The following is a 16,080-nucleotide window of genomic DNA, read 5'->3' as shown; positions in this document are numbered from 1 at the left end:
TGCTGCTGTCCAGTTATCTTGCTTTGAGGTGATTGCGAGTCTAGGTGATGATATCTCAATTTTTCTTTGTTGGAAGGATGTTGCGTTTTCCTTGGCTTCTATTTGCTCTCTGATCTTCTTATCTGAGGGCTTATGTTTCAACAGGACTTCTCACCCTAATTTGCGGATGGGAAATGTTGCTGTAGGTGTGGTCTTTGTTCCAACAGGGAGTATCTGCCAACATTTGAAGCTGTAATAATGGAAGGGAAAAGAGAGCCTGTTGGTAGTGTTGAGAGGGCATGGAGAGACTGGTAGAGTTCTATGGTTAGGTGGCCCATATGGACTTCTGGCAGATGGTGTATTCTTTGCTTGAGCACAGAGATTCCTTTAAAGTTGTATGCTACAATATAGAGATGAGGAGGGAATTTGATTGTAAATAGTGTTGGGGGTTATGGAAATAATGGAAAAGATCCACCGGAGAGGAGCCAAGGAGTATTTTGGATTGCTGACATGAACTCTGGTCCAGAAGGGTGTCTTTGCTTCAGTTTGCCTATCTATTCTTCTGACTTGTGTGGACTGCACTTGAGCAGAGGATATTAATCCAATTTTTGGTGGTGACATGGCTTTAGGGGTGGCAGCTAATGAGATGTTGGAGGACTCTGTCTGGGAATGTAGGTACTGTGGAATCTTCATGAGCTGCTGACCCATCTTACATGTTATTCTGGCTGGTGTGACAGGCACATGAGACAGGGATGTCTGCCTGAGTTTTGGCTTGAATACAACCATATTCCTCTTATCCTGAATGGGAAAATGTCCTGTTGCTGGGTATATTGGAAAGCCTCAATTAGTTTCTTGATTAAACAAAATGTGACAGTCAAGACATTGTCTTGAGTAGCAGAAGAGAAATTGGAAATTTGAGCTTTTTGGTTTGTTACAGGTTATGAGGAGAAAATGCATGGCTTCCTGTACCTCTACTCCTTCCATCCCATTCCCCAATATCTATTTCCCCAAATCCACTTCTACTCTGTTTCCCTTCAGAAAAGAGAAGTCTTCCCAGGAATATCTACCAAACATACCATGACAAGGTGCAATAAGACTATGCACAAACCCCCATACAGAGCAGACCATGGTAACTCAGTAGAAGAAAGTGTCCCAAGAGCAGGAATTAGAGTCAGAGACACCACAATAGCTACTGGTGGAATCCCACAAACAAACCAAGCCAATCAACCAAAGCATGTTTGAAGAGTGCCTGCCACAGTGAGGTGTAGTGTCCATGATAGCTGCTTCACTTTCTCTGAGCCCCTGTAAGCCTTATTATGTTCATTCTGTGTGACATGTTCTGTTTTCTGGCATTGGAAAAATGTCCAGAGAAATACAAGGGTGACACCAAATAAGATTCTAAGCAATAGTGAAGAGGATATCCTAAATGCCCTTTCCTTATAATGATATTGATAACTACCTCGTATGCCATCCTAGAGCCTTCGTCAAGCAGGTGATGGAAAAAGAAATAGACACCCACAGCTAAGCAGTGAGCTGAATGCCTAAAATCCAGGTGTAGAGAGTGAGGTGTGATGAGCAATGTATGAAACAGGTGACCTGAACAAGGAGGAATTCAGACTGAGAGTTCAGAACCAGCATAGGACAGAATGATGAACGTGGGAGTCAGTTAGGAGAGTTGGGAAGTCTATGGGGTCTCTATTGGTATAACAGTATTTATCTCTAGTGTACGAGTGGACATTGGGAGCCCATACCTTATAGAAGTGTATACTCTCAGACAGGACACAATGGGGAGGGACTAGGCCCTGCCACAAATGATGTGATGGACATTGATAATCCTCCATGGAAAGCCTCCCCTTTACTATTGAGCTGAAGAGGGATGGGATGAGGTTTGATATTTTATAAGGGCAGATGGGAGGGGCATGGTATTGGCACCGGTATATTATGTAAGAATGTTTCTAATTTAAATTTAAAAAATTAAAAACAGAAAAGATCTTATTCATCATAATGTAGAACCCTTATGCTCACTAGGACTAGAGGTCTGAAGAAGTAATTTACCTTCAGAAATTCTTTGTAACCGCTCTTGATCACCTATAGGTTCTATCACAAACTTTCCACACTACATCAGCTGTGCTCACATCTTGACCTTAATGTTTGAAAAATGAAGATAATGAGAAAATATCGTATCCTGAAATTGAAAACACATATAAAGATTACAAACAGGAGACTCTGACCTCATCCTTAAAAGGAAAATAGAGCTGTGAAATTAATGTGAGGTAAATTAAAATAAAGGGTGCATTTGTTATATTTATATATTACTCAAACCTTAGATATGTTAGATATGCATTTTGTATTAAATTATGAAGTGTATACTGCAACTAAATATAAGCTGCACATTGGAGATTATCTTCACAAACATTAAATTTGTGGACTGATAGGGGTAAGGCTCAAATTCTAATGTCTATATCTTAGATACTTGCGAATAGGGCATAACAACAAATAAATCAAAAATAACTAGGTAAAATAATTTGGAAAATTTATCAGTATTTTTAACTAAAAGAGGGATTAAACTGAAAGGGTTTTAGTTTAGCAATGGAAAGTAAGGATAAACTGATGGGCAATTTTCATAGAGCATGTTGTTTTGATGCCTAAACATAAATTATTTTCATTGCTAATTAATTATTGTAATTTTTAAACCACAGATTGGGAACCACTGGTGTGACCTGTAACTTTTATTCTGTTAAATTTAACCCTTTTCGCAAGCTAATATAAAAAAGTGTGTGAAATGGATGAGTGGATAAAGTTAGTTGCTCCCGTATCTTCCTACCTTAATTTGAATCTGTAGGACCGTGTTAGGGCAAAGAGAAACTTGACTCCTCAATGTTGTCATCTGATTGACAAATACACACACACATACACACACAAACTTGTGCATACACACACACACACACAAACACACACACACACACACACACACACACACACACACACACACACATATATATATACATATATATATATATATATATATATATACAGATGAATGTTTAAAATTAAAATTAAGGTGCAGTGGTTACATAATTCTTATGTTCAGCAATTGAGTGGGTAATTTAAATGTGGTGTCTACCTTCAGGAAAATATATAAACATGTAATGTTATTTAAAGCTTTCAGATAGCTTTATGAACTTTTTTATATACCCTCTATAAACAATGTTATGCATAATAATAAAGATGAGTAGACACATACTCTTCAAAATTCAGGGTTGTCTTGCAGACTCTGCTGTCTTTGAAGAGGGTAGTGGAACTTTAATTAACATACAACTATGTTAACATAGAAGTTAACAAAAATCTTCAAGACAACCTCATTGAACTAATTCAGATCATATAAAAGAAATCTGAGAGAGTCTTTGAAGATGAGATTTTTCAGTGAGAGATGGAGATACACATATCACAAAATATTTTCTGTGACAATATATAGAAGCATCCAATGACTATCATAGAATGGGCTGCTCTGTTAATATTTTTCTACAGAAGGAGCACAAAACCGTTACTCCAAAGTTCAGCATTTTATTCTCACAGTCCACTATTGTTAAGGTCATTATTGTTTGAAAAGCAGGAAACTGAGAAATCATTACTTGGTTGCAGTTCAGACTGGAATATATATTTTTCTCAGAGATAACCATCAATTATCCTTATGGATGAAATAGCTAAAATAAAATTAGCAATTCATTTTAGCACTTGAAAAAAACATGAGTGGAAACAAATACAATATGTTTTAACAACAAACTTAAATTTGTATCAATATACAAAAATTCTTTAAGGAAGTGTAAAAACATATACACAGTGTGTTGTGGCAGAAATTAAGTTAAATTTCTATTATTATAAAAAATATTTGAGATTAATAATTATTTTATATTATAGTATATTCAATAATCTACCCTTTTTTCATTCCTGTATTTCCCTAAACATAACATTCATACACAACTCAATAAATAATCAAAAGACTCCTGGTCCCCAACTTTTGGGAATGAAGAAGTTATGTTCTCCAGATGCTTCCTAATTTTTATGGATGAAGGCAACCTTTAGAAGTCCCTGAGAAAATTTGAGATCATAGTCAAGTCCTGTGAAGACCATCAGAAACTTTATTTGATATATATGGTTTGTCAAGTCTCAATGGTCTCCCATGCTCTAATCATATCTATGACAACCTGGAACAAGTCTATGGTCTATTGTTTCCTGGGGAAACAAAAGCAAAATTGCTTCTACAAAGCATTTTTGATTTTCATTTGACAAGATTTTTGACTTTTTAATAGTTAAAGCATTCATAAATTATATGGACTCCTTTACATCAACAGTCCTTCTTTCAATTCAATTTACATCTGGACCTATTTTACTCTATGGGTTTTAGCCTTTTTACTGCCAAAGCAAACATTAGACCGCTAAGCTACACATGGATCTTCTTCATGCTCTCTCAGTTGTCTATGTCCGCTTCTGAGTTCGTGAAAGCAAAGTCTAAAACTCACAGCCCAGTCAGAGGTAGGTCACCAAGAACTACACACTGCCTTCCTACAGCTCTAGAACTCCCATGATTGTGCTGTGACAATCATTTTAACTGTTATCATTATTACTACTTAAGGTATTGGCTGTTCAAGCTATCAACAGTAGGCAGAAACTCATTAAGGAGACATTTGTTTCACCTTTCTCAGTCCTTACATAGAAATATGGCCCCATGTTGGGTACAAATGATTTGCTTAGTGTATTACGCCTTTAGCATTTTAGTTATTGACCTTTTGGTGAAGGCACTTCCCAGGTCATAAATTGATATAAAGAGGCATATCCCGTACTTGGTTTATATCTAGCCAATTTTTCTTAACTTAAATGATCCCATCTGCCTTTTGCTCTGGACTTTTACCTTTCTCCATTTATGTATATCTTACTTTCCCTCAAACTTCATGACTTGCTGAGTTGCTGGATAGCTGACCCTTACCAACCTCCTCTTCTTCTCCTGTTCCTTCATCATTGCTTCCAGATTTATTCTTCTATGCATGCTTTCTTCCTGATACCACAGCCTATTCTTTCTCCTAATTCACTATTGGATAAACACCTCTTCATCAGAACATCAGGTGTTGTATTCAGGCCAAGAATCACATCTTCATAGAATTAAAATAATACAACATAAACAAAAGCAACATATAGGTACTTCATTAAACAAATATTTTATAGCATAAAATTAATACACTTTAAAATAATGTTCCACAGAAATATACATTTACAATATTATCAGTATCATGCATTCAGTTCAACACATGGATGTGATATTTTAGAATGTCCTGACCTATGATGATGTGCATATCGACTTCACTTGTGAAGAGTGGACTTTGCTGGATACTTCTCAGAAGAATCTCTACAAAGATGTGATGCTGGAGACCTACAAGAACCTCAATGATAAAGGTAAGAGTTAATTTTCCTTCCCATTTAAAAATTATAGGACAGCTGTTCCTTGGTTATTGGTGTTCTTCTTTAATTTGATTGAGATACAAAAAGACTGTGGTAAATAAATCAAAGTTCTAAAGTTCACTGAATACGGTAACATAATTTTTGCAAATTTTTCAATAATATAACATCCATTTTCTTTCACTAATTTTTAGGTTACATTTGGGAAGACCATACTATTGAAGAACATGGTGCAAGTTCTAAAAGACATGAAAGGTAATTTTCATTTTCAACTCATAGAAATGTGTCTCTGAAGAAATTGAAATGTTCCCTGAAGTTTGAAACAGAAACAATAATGTAGTTAAGAACAGCTTAAATTGTATTGATGATTATTAAATTCTCAGAAGACCATATAGCACAATTTCATGTAGGTGAATTGTATTTGCAAGACAATATTTTAAGAAAGGTGACAAGGAAACAATGACTTTAAAGAAACTACTAGTTGAATCATTACACCATGAGAGCTATGCTAATACAACCTATATTACTAAAGGTATATACATGGTTGATGTGATAAGCATATCTCTAAACCTTCCATTAGGCAAATACTTCACAGAAAAGATAGTTTTACTCATGTACTTGCTGTTACTTTTGTAAGTTTAGTGACAGGGGCAATAATTGTCAGCAGTCAAGGGGCAGTTATTGCAGGGAAATCCTAAAGTCACTAATACATGTCTATAAGGAACAGAAAGTCAAACTGAATTAAATGAGGAAGACTCTTCTTTGTAGTCTTTACATTATTAGGTGTATGATGTATTAGGCAGGATACAAGCCATATTAGCAAAGGTATATGTAGAACATTGTATACCTCTCTTGCAGAATATTTCAAAGTCATGTAGTAGTCCCCATTTTGAGCATACTTGTGGAATTTGATTCAAGTGTACAAGTAATTTGTGTTCTAACTTCATTAATAAGACACCAAGCTCACTCTGCAGAAAAGCCGTATGACTCTATGACTGTGTAATTACTTCTGTTTTTTTCTAGTTTATTATCAAATATTGTATGACTCAAAGTGTAGGAAAATTAAAATATACAATGTGATAAAGCTCTGAATTTTTCCAGTTCTCTTCAATATGTGAAAAATTTCCTGTAGAAAAACGTTCTGAAAATGAGAACCATACAATAAAGGATTAAAACTTCACAAGTATCTTCAAAGACACAAAACAACCCTTAAAGTGGGGGAAAACTTGAGTGTATACACAATGATAAGATTGTAATATCTGATTCTTCTTTACAATTGAAAAAATGTGATAATACTTCACACAGGGACCAAGATTCAACATAATGTTGAATATGCCCATTTTCCTTTCAGGCATGAAACCAACCAAATTGGAGAGAAGTCTTCTGTATATACAGAATATGTTAAATCCTTTGCATATAATAGTAATCTTCAAAGGCATAAACAAATATGCACTGGAGAGAAACCCTATGAATGTATTCACTGTTGTAAAGTCTTAGCTACACACAGTAATTTTCAAAAACATAAAAGAACACATACTGGGGAGAAAAACTATGAAAGTATTCAATGTGGTAAAGTCTTTACTAAGCACATTCAAATTGAAGGCCGTAAAAGAACACATACTGGAGAGAAACCCCATGAATGTATGCAGTGTGATAAAGGCTTTGCTGATCCTAGTTCTCTTCATGTGCATAAAGGAACACATACTGGAGAGAAACCCTATGAATGTAATCAGTGTGGTAAAGCCTTTACATATCACAGCTGTCTTCTAAGGCACAAAATAACACATACTGGGGAGAAACCATATGAATGCAATCACTGTGGTAAAGGCTTTGCTGATCCAAGCACCCTTCGTGTACATAAAAGAACACATACTGGAGAGAAACCCTATGAATGTAATCAGTGTGGTAAAGCCTTTGCTCAGCACATTCATCTTCAAAGACATAAAATAACACATACTGGAGAGAAACCCTATGAATGTAGCCAATGTGGGAAAACCTTTACTCAGCACAGTCATCTTCAAAGACATAAAATAACACATACTGGAGAGAAACCCTATGGATGTAATCAGTGTGATAAAGCCTTCATGTTTCACAATCATCTTCAAAGACATAAAAGAACACATACTGGAGAGAAACCCTATGAATGTAATCAGTGTGGTAAAGCTTTTGCACAGCACAGTCATCTTCAAAGACATAAAAGAATACATACTGGAGAGAAACCCTATGAATGTACTCAGTGTGGTAAAGCTTTCATGAGTCACAGTCATCTTCAAAGCCATAAAAGAACACATACAGGAGAGAAACCTTATGAATGTAATCAGTGTGGTAAAGGCTTTGCTGATCTCAGTTCCCTTCGTGTGCATAAAAGAACACATAGTGGAGAGAAACCCTATGAATGTAATCAGTGTGGTAAAGCTTTTGCACAGCACAGTCATCTTCAAAGACACAAAAGAAGACATACTGGGGAGAAACCATATGAATGCAATTACTGTGGTAAAGGCTTTGCTGATTCCGGTGCCCTTCATGTGCATAAAAGAACACATACTGGAGAGAAACCCTATGAATGTACTCAGTGTGGTAAAGCCTTCATGTGTCACAGTCATCTTAAATGCCATAAAAGAACACATAGTGGAGAGAAACCTTATGAATGTAATTGGTGTGGTAAAGCATTTGCACAGCCTAGTCATCTTCAAAGACATAAAATAATTCATACTGGAGAGAAACCCTATGAATATAATCAGTGTGGTAAAGCATTTGCTCAGCAGTCATCTTCAAATGCATGAACCAACACATACCGGAAAGAAACCCTATGAATGTAATCAGTGTGGAAAGGCTTTTGCAAGTCAAATTATTCTTCAAACACATAAAAGAATACATACTTGTGACAAAGTGTTTTAATGTAATCAGTAAGGTAAAGGTTTTGTGTGTATCAGGAGTTTTTGGAATCATTACAAAAACCATTAAGCATTGAAACTATAAATGCAGTCAGTTTGGTTTAATTTTACACCTTTTAAAAGAGAAAACTGTGCACTATCAATCTGTTCAAGCCTTTACAAGTTACAATAATTTTTCAGTACCTGATAAAGATAATGAGGGCTTCTCATGATCAAGTATTTGGTCGGATCTTTAGCCATCACACTCCCAATCAGTTATACAATAGTAATTATTTTGAAGAAGAAAATTGATAGTGACAACAATATATTCAAGCATTGTGATGTCCATTTTTATATTGTTGGTCCAGCACACTCATGGAAAAAAGGAATTTATAAACTTATGAAACCTTATGTGTAGTGTAAAAGGGCCAGAAAATAAACACACCCTGACCCAGGAAACAGATCCAGTGAAAGAAACAAGATGTGTCCCTGAAACCTTAGCCTAAGAAACACACTCCGAAATAAGAGCAAAATGGTTAAAAAAGAGCCAGTGAAAGAAACACACTTTGGCCCTGAAACCAAGGCAAAGAAACAAACTGTATCCCTGAGCAGCTGGGGAAAAATCCAACCAATACCTGAGCTCAAAATCAACCAATCCCCAAGCAGGAATCCAGTCAATCTCAAAGGATTTTCAATCTTGGTGATTGAAATTTTACCAATTAACAGGCTGAAAAATTTTCCCTGAAAATAACCTATCCTCCTAAGAAGACATATATAAAGACTATGCTTGTTCAGTTGTCAGCTGGCATTTTCCACACTCGTAGTGGCTGCCATTTTCCTGGATTCTTCACTCCCAAATAATTCTGTTCAATGATATACACTTAAGAACTTCTTTGGCAAAGGGAAGATAAAACTCCAAAGTGAAGTGGAGCAGAGAAGCAAAAGTAAAATGTTTTCACTTGTGCTGTAGCAGATTGCTACATTTCTGGAGCTGATTCCCTCATAGTTGCATGAACCAATGAAGTGACAATTTGGGCAACAGCTTAGAAGAAATGGTTATCATTGCTTGGAAACGCCCTAGTGGAGAGAGGGAGAGAGGCAATGGACACATCTTGTGGTAAACTCTCTTAGCAGAGTGGAGCAAATCTGTTTTAACAATTCTCTCTCTCTGAGAGAAGCAGGAGTGCTGCATCCTGCATGGAGAATACTCCCCACTGTAACACAAATTACTTCATGAGTAACCTGACTTCCTTACAGTCAGGATACCTTTTTTCTCACATGTGTGTGACTCCAGGATACCTTGACTTCACAGAAGCAAAGTACCCTGATATTGGACTCTTACGTTACATTTTTCTTCAGGGCCTTAGATATCCAGGAAATATTGCCTGCAAAGTTTCAGGAATAGCATGACTTCACAACAGTCAGGATACCTTTGTCTCCAGAGCTGCAGGTATCCTGGAAATCTTTCCATCATAGCTGTAGGTATAGACTGACTTATGACAGTTGGGAAACCTTTCTTTCCATACCTATAACACTTGCAAAAAGTCGTTATTTTATTTTTTTTTTTGCAGATTTTTATTTTAATTAGAAACAAGGTTGTTTTACATGGCAATCCCTTTTCCCACGTCCTCCCGTCCTAACCTACCATCCCCACGACGAAAATCCTACCTATCATATATCTCTTCTGCCCCCCTGAATGGTGAGGCCTTCCATAGGGTGTCATCAGAGTCTATTGAATCCTTTGGAATAGGGTCTAAGCCCACCCCTGTGACACTTGAACAAAGATTTTAAATGATGTTTATCACTTTTGGATTCATGCTTCTCTTCAAGTATGTGGAATAACTAATTTAGTTCTACAATGCGTGGTTTTTTATTATTTTCTCTCTTGTTGTGTTACAATATATTTTACCACCTTATACAACATTTGATATGTCCTTTGGTTAAAGATTCCTGAAGGATCATCATGAAAGGTGCATGTCAGCTAAAGCAGGGGTCTACGTTTTGCATTCTTAATGTTTGACAAGAAGCAGAGAGTGGGAATTGATTTTGGTGATCAATGCATTTTGGGTTCCATTTTGAAATATTTGAGGTACATGCTAAAGTGTGCTGTATGTGTAGCAATCCATTCAGTGAAGTTTATTTGTTGTCCTTATATTCCTTCTGTGGCTTTTGTTCATTTTGCATATTTACTTTGTGATAGGTATTTTTCTGCTACAATGTATAGATTGCTAACTGCATCATCTTAGTAGTTCATTTTTTAATATAGGCAGTGTGATCATCCTTTTCTAATAAGGATTTATCTTTTTTGAAGTGGTGGTTTGTTATTCCTGGTTATATTTTTCATATTTTTTAAAATACCATTCAGATTTTGTTTTTTAATATTAAACCTGGCTTGGATGTCAGAAATGATGATGCGTGCATTTGAACTCATGATACTCATGTGTCTGCCTCCTGAGTACAAGTCCAATTATAGATGATACATTCCCAATATGTGCTGTTTTTTCAACATAATTTAGCAATGCTTTTGTAAACTGTTTAATAGAAGATAATATAAGAAATATTAAATTTCTAATGTGTGTATTCAAAAGAGTGTTTTCTTTTATCTGGTGGAGATATTGGTTCTGAGAATCAAAACCTGACCTTGTGGACGAGCAGCCAGTGTTGTAAATACTAAGCTTTCTAGTCATCCACATGAATATGTGATTAATAGTAATAAGTGTGATTGGGTGATCTAACTTCATCTTTATCTCAGCCCTGATGTCTCAGAATAAATATATGATTGATTGTATCAGAAACTACCTGAGACCTGGTGCTTATGAAATTCTCCAGGTTCACATCTCCAAAAATTTAGATAAAAGTACAAAATAAGTGATCAACAAAGAAACTGATCATAGAAGTCTTTAAGAAATGGTTGACTAAGCAAAGCCACAAGAGTGAATTTCTCTCCCATATGGTAAATAGGCATCAATGGGAGCCCACAAGCTAACATGTGAGATGTACCCCTGCTTAATTTTATACATCCTGTGAGGATGAAACACAAACTTGCAGACATGAAGTCTGACTTGTCTGAATGGGCTCATATTCTGCTTCCCTGATACCTGTAGAGCTCTCAATTGTGGTGACTAGTGATGACATGAGATTGAGAGAAGATCCTGAGACTTGAATTCTAAGGCTTAGACCATAAGATATTTACAAAGACTTGTGAAGATTGGAAGAAGTTTTAGGGAGGGAGCTTGGGGTTTGGAAGCACAAGGATCAAATGCCTGAGAGCATTCTGCATTTGTAACTGAGGACAAGATGGCATAAACTGTACTGTTTCCATTCAGCTGTGTTGGGTCAGCCCTCTCCAGTTCTTCCATTCTTTAATTTTTTGGCAACTCATGTAGTTGTCAGTGACATTACAATGCAGTTCCCACAGGGACCATAATGCTCCTCAGTGTCCACCCCAGCAATCCCTGGTACCTATTCACAGAAACAAGGTTATTCTAAGTGACATTTATATTGCTCCCTTTGACTAACATCTAGTGAAAGAGGAGACACCATGAAATTCTAAATTCCCTGGGAAATTCACTGTAGGAAAAGACTGATTCCTAAAGATGAGAATCGCTCTACTGAAGCAATATTTATGACTTATCTGACCATCTTGCTAGAGAGACGGAAGCTGAGGATTTGTGGAGGATTTTAGAGACAGGAAAACTTTTAATATATGGCTTAATTATATTACTTAGCTGTGCGTATCTCTTGTCTTCTATCCAAACCAGTTATGACCCAAGGATGGATTAATTACCTTATGTCTTCACCACTGTTCCAAATAGTATCAGGCAGGTATCATCTCACTAGTTTTCTGTCCAAAACAACATGTTCAATTCTGAAAACATAACACACAACAAAAAGAAATTGACTCGCCAGACTTTATTCAAACATTTGTGCATACTTAATTCAAACATACTTAACAGAAAGAAGAATGGAAAAAAGAGGGAAATGGATACAATGTAATTTAAATAAAATGTATAACAATAAATGTTAAATAAAAATGTGTCTAGAGAGTGAGCTTAGAAATTAAGAGCACTGGGTATTGTTGCACTGGAAAGAGGTTATATTACTATGAACACTGGTTCCTCTCCATCTCCTGTAACTTCAGTTCCAAGCGAACTTATTCCCTCTTCCTGCCTCTGCAGTTAATGCACACATCCAAAAATCAGTAAGCACACATATACATGAACAAAAGATTAAAAATAAAATTCTTTCTGCTCACTCATAGAAGCAGATGTGGCCTTCCTCTGAGCGAGCTTGCTCAGAGGAAAAGTATCCATAAACTGAGGAAAGAATAGCTCAGAATAGCTATTCATTTAAGACTATCAGACAGAGTGTGCATAAGTGTTTCCCATTTTTTTTAAAAAAAATTGAGTTCAATGTGCTTTCATGTATGAGGATTGTGGCACTACATATATTTTAAATGTATCTTTTACAGCATGTATCATAGTCTATCATAATACATTTTGCTTTATGATATATTTATATTTAGATCATAAGGCATAATCTGAAAGATAGTTTTGCTCTGTAAATCTCCATGAGCCAAAATGGTTAGATTTACAAACTTCTATCCCTATTTAAATTTTACAAAGCATAACCTCAGGCCAAAGCTAAATAAGACTTAAGGATGGCAGATGTTAGTATTCAGCTGTCTGTACTGGCCTATCCTTGGGGTTCTCACAGGAACAGCTGCAGCCACTAAGAGGGCCACCTCTTTATTTTCACTATGTCCCTTTTAAAAGTTCCCTGCCCTGACACCCATGAATATACACTGAACTGAACTCTGGAACTTAGTAGCAGAGAGGGAGGAATGAAGATCAAAGGGGTCGGTACCAGGCTGGTGAAACCCACAGAAACAGCTGGCCTCTACAAGGGGCAGCACATGGACCCCAGACCTGGCAGGCCATCACAGGACTGATCCAGACCCCTGAACATGAATGTCAATTAGGAGCTCTCCGCACTCTAGGGGGGCCCTGATAGTGGATTAGGATTTTTCTCAGGTGTAAGAAGGGACTTTGAGAGCCCATACCACATGAAGGGATGCACTCTTGGCCTGTACACATGGGGGGCTACCCCCGGCCCAGGATGCCATGGTAGAATTTGGGACGCCCCCATTGAGGATCCTAACCTGCCTGGGGAGTGGAAGGTGGATAGGCTGGGGGTAAGTGGGGGAAAGGAAGAGGAATGGGGAGGGGAGGGAGAGGGAGAAGGGATAGACATGTGAAGCATGTTTGTTTCTAATTTGAATTAATAAAAAAAGAAGCAAGAAATATGTGCCCTGCTCAAATCCTATCCTGCTCTCTGTTTCTCTCCCTACCTGTATCTACTCCTCTCTCTCTCTCTCTCTCTCTCTCTCTCTCTCTCTCTGTCTCTCTGTATCTCTGCCCCCCTTTCCTCTCTCCTGTTGCTCTGTCCCTGAAGGCTGGATACTCCCCTCTGTTTCCCCTTTTTATGATCCCTTTCCCTAATTAAAAAAAAAAACAACAACTCTGTTTGAACCCTGTCACATGGCATCTTTCTTTTGAGCACTGCTTTACTTAAATTACAACACCTTGTGTGAAATGCAAAATCTTTGCCAGTATGGCTCCTCCTTTAACATTAACCACCACTAGATACATGATGTTAATGAAAAGATTTGTGTTTATTAAACATTTAATGGTTTAGAATGTTTGATCCACGAAAAGCCATATTTATTCTAGAAGAGCAGTACCTGCAGCCTTGTAGAAAATGTTTCTAAGACAAACTTTCTTATGTTGGATCAGGTAGCCCTCATCCCACTTCATTGACCCCCTTCCCAGGACAATGTCTTTGTCCTTATGTGGAAGCCCAAAATATCATTCATTAAAAATTCAACCACCAGTGAGTTTTCAAATTACAAATTTCAGTCATGTAGTCAACTGTGCATTTCAATAACAGGAAAATTATTTGTGTGTGGAGCATGGCTTCTACATTCAGACCAGAATAGGAGGAATAGTTTATTGTATATGTTGTAGTGGGAAACAGGGAAGAGAAACAACTTGAGTGACCATTATGAAATAGAAATTGATTGTGACAGAAAAACTGATTTTGCAATTTCCCAGCATGTATTGATGCACATAATGTGAGTGAATGTGGGCCACATTTGGGTATTCGATTTTGGAAGGTTAGTTTCAGCCAGTGAAAATTGAATTTCCAACAAGAAAGCTCTCCTTTGTAGATATATTCAATATTGTTTTTCATGGTTATATCCATCTGCCTTAGCTGTGTGTGTTGTGTCACAGATCTTATCAGCTAGCCTTGCACATAGTGGCATGGTAAAATAATATATTATTCATGCTATTTCCTCTACCAGGGAATTGTTTTCTCATTTTTGGGGCATCAAGACAGGGTTTCTCTGTAGCTTTGCACGTTGTTCTGGAAAATCACCCTGTGGGCAAGGTTGGCCTCAGACTCACAGACTTCCACCTACCTCTCACTCTTCAGTGCTAGGATGAAAGTCATGCACCAGGAACACCTGTCTCTTTTCTTTTCCTTCTTCTTCTTCTTCTTCTTCTTCTTCTTCTTCTTCTTCTTCTTCTTCTTCTTCTTCTTCTTCTAGATTTTATTTATTTATTATGTATATAATTTTCTGCCTGCATGCGAGCAGAGGGCACCAGATCTCATATAAGATGGCCACCATGTGGTTGCTGGGATTTGAACTCAGGACCTCTAGAAAAACAGTCAATGCTCTTAACTGCTGAGCCATCTATACAGTCCTGTTTTCTTCTTCTTAAAGAATATGCATAGACTTGTGCCTTTTAATTATATTTATCTTTTTAAAAACAATTATATCCTATTGTTTCCAGGTCATTAGGAATTTATTTCCTGTTCTCCAGGAATGGAAGAGATTTACTAAGATACAAATTTTCCAGACTAGAGCCCTGTCAACCCCTAGCTTGGAAGGTCAGAGCTGTTATGACGTGTTTCTCCTAAGTCATCTGATCCCTGCTCATCTAGTAGGGTATCATGCTCCTCTAATGCATCTATAATGAGCTATTATGTGGGTTACCATAAGCCTTGCCATGGTGAGTGAGGTTACTGAACTGTCAGATCTTCTGGGATTTGAGTGGATCATGAGACAGCCTGGTTCTGTGTGTCCATGTGTTCACCTGGGCAGTGACCCTTCTCCTGTAATCCTCTCTTGCGTGTGCAAGCACTAAGATCATGGAGGTTTTGTATGCCTGGCTATGGGAGTTGTGGTATTTATAATATCACTGCCCTGTGTGAACACACAGGCATTGCTTTTGTTGTACACTACCAAGACATATTAGAAAACTCAAGGCCTGGTTTGCAGAAATTCTGTTTCATTTCACATTCAGTTTTGATGAGTTCCACAGATATTTTAGAAGCAGGTAGAAAGTAGGAAATGAGGGTCATCTTTCAGAAATACATGATTAGAATGCTTTGAACTTTGCTCTCCGACCAGCCAAATTGTCTTAATTCAGAGAATTTTTTTGGTTAACAAATGGAATTTCTGAGCTGCAGAAGTTCCTTGGCTGCTCATGGTGTTGGGCAGCTGCTTAGGCAGATTCCACATCTTGTGCCATAATCCAATAATAACAATCTCTCTCCCCCAATTTTTCACAAATACTGTACACATTCTTCATTGTATGTTTAAGTACAGAAGTTACATTGTATGTACTGTATTTTTTTAAATCCTATTGAGAATTCTCAGTTTTTCCACAGGGCACATACATGTGGAATCAGCTTTTCTATTATACTTTAT

At 37.1% G+C, this 16,080-nt stretch overlaps 1 protein-coding gene and 1 pseudogene across 1 annotated transcript in view; one reads left to right on the top strand and one right to left on the bottom strand.

Moving 5' to 3' along the window:
• The window catches only part of LOC113838058 (mothers against decapentaplegic homolog 1-like), a 450,092-nt gene that overhangs the window by 167,638 nt on the left and 266,374 nt on the right, over window positions 1-16,080 (bottom strand). The window lies entirely within an intron of this gene.
• On the top strand, window positions 5,283-8,249 carry LOC113839105 (annotated as a pseudogene).

This window comes from Cricetulus griseus, unplaced genomic scaffold, assembly GCF_003668045.3.
Source record: "Cricetulus griseus strain 17A/GY unplaced genomic scaffold, alternate assembly CriGri-PICRH-1.0 unplaced_scaffold_1, whole genome shotgun sequence".
NCBI lineage: Eukaryota > Metazoa > Chordata > Mammalia > Rodentia > Cricetidae > Cricetulus > Cricetulus griseus.
The sequence above is the reverse complement of the archived record's forward strand: the minus strand, read 5'-3'. Positions and strand labels throughout refer to the sequence as shown.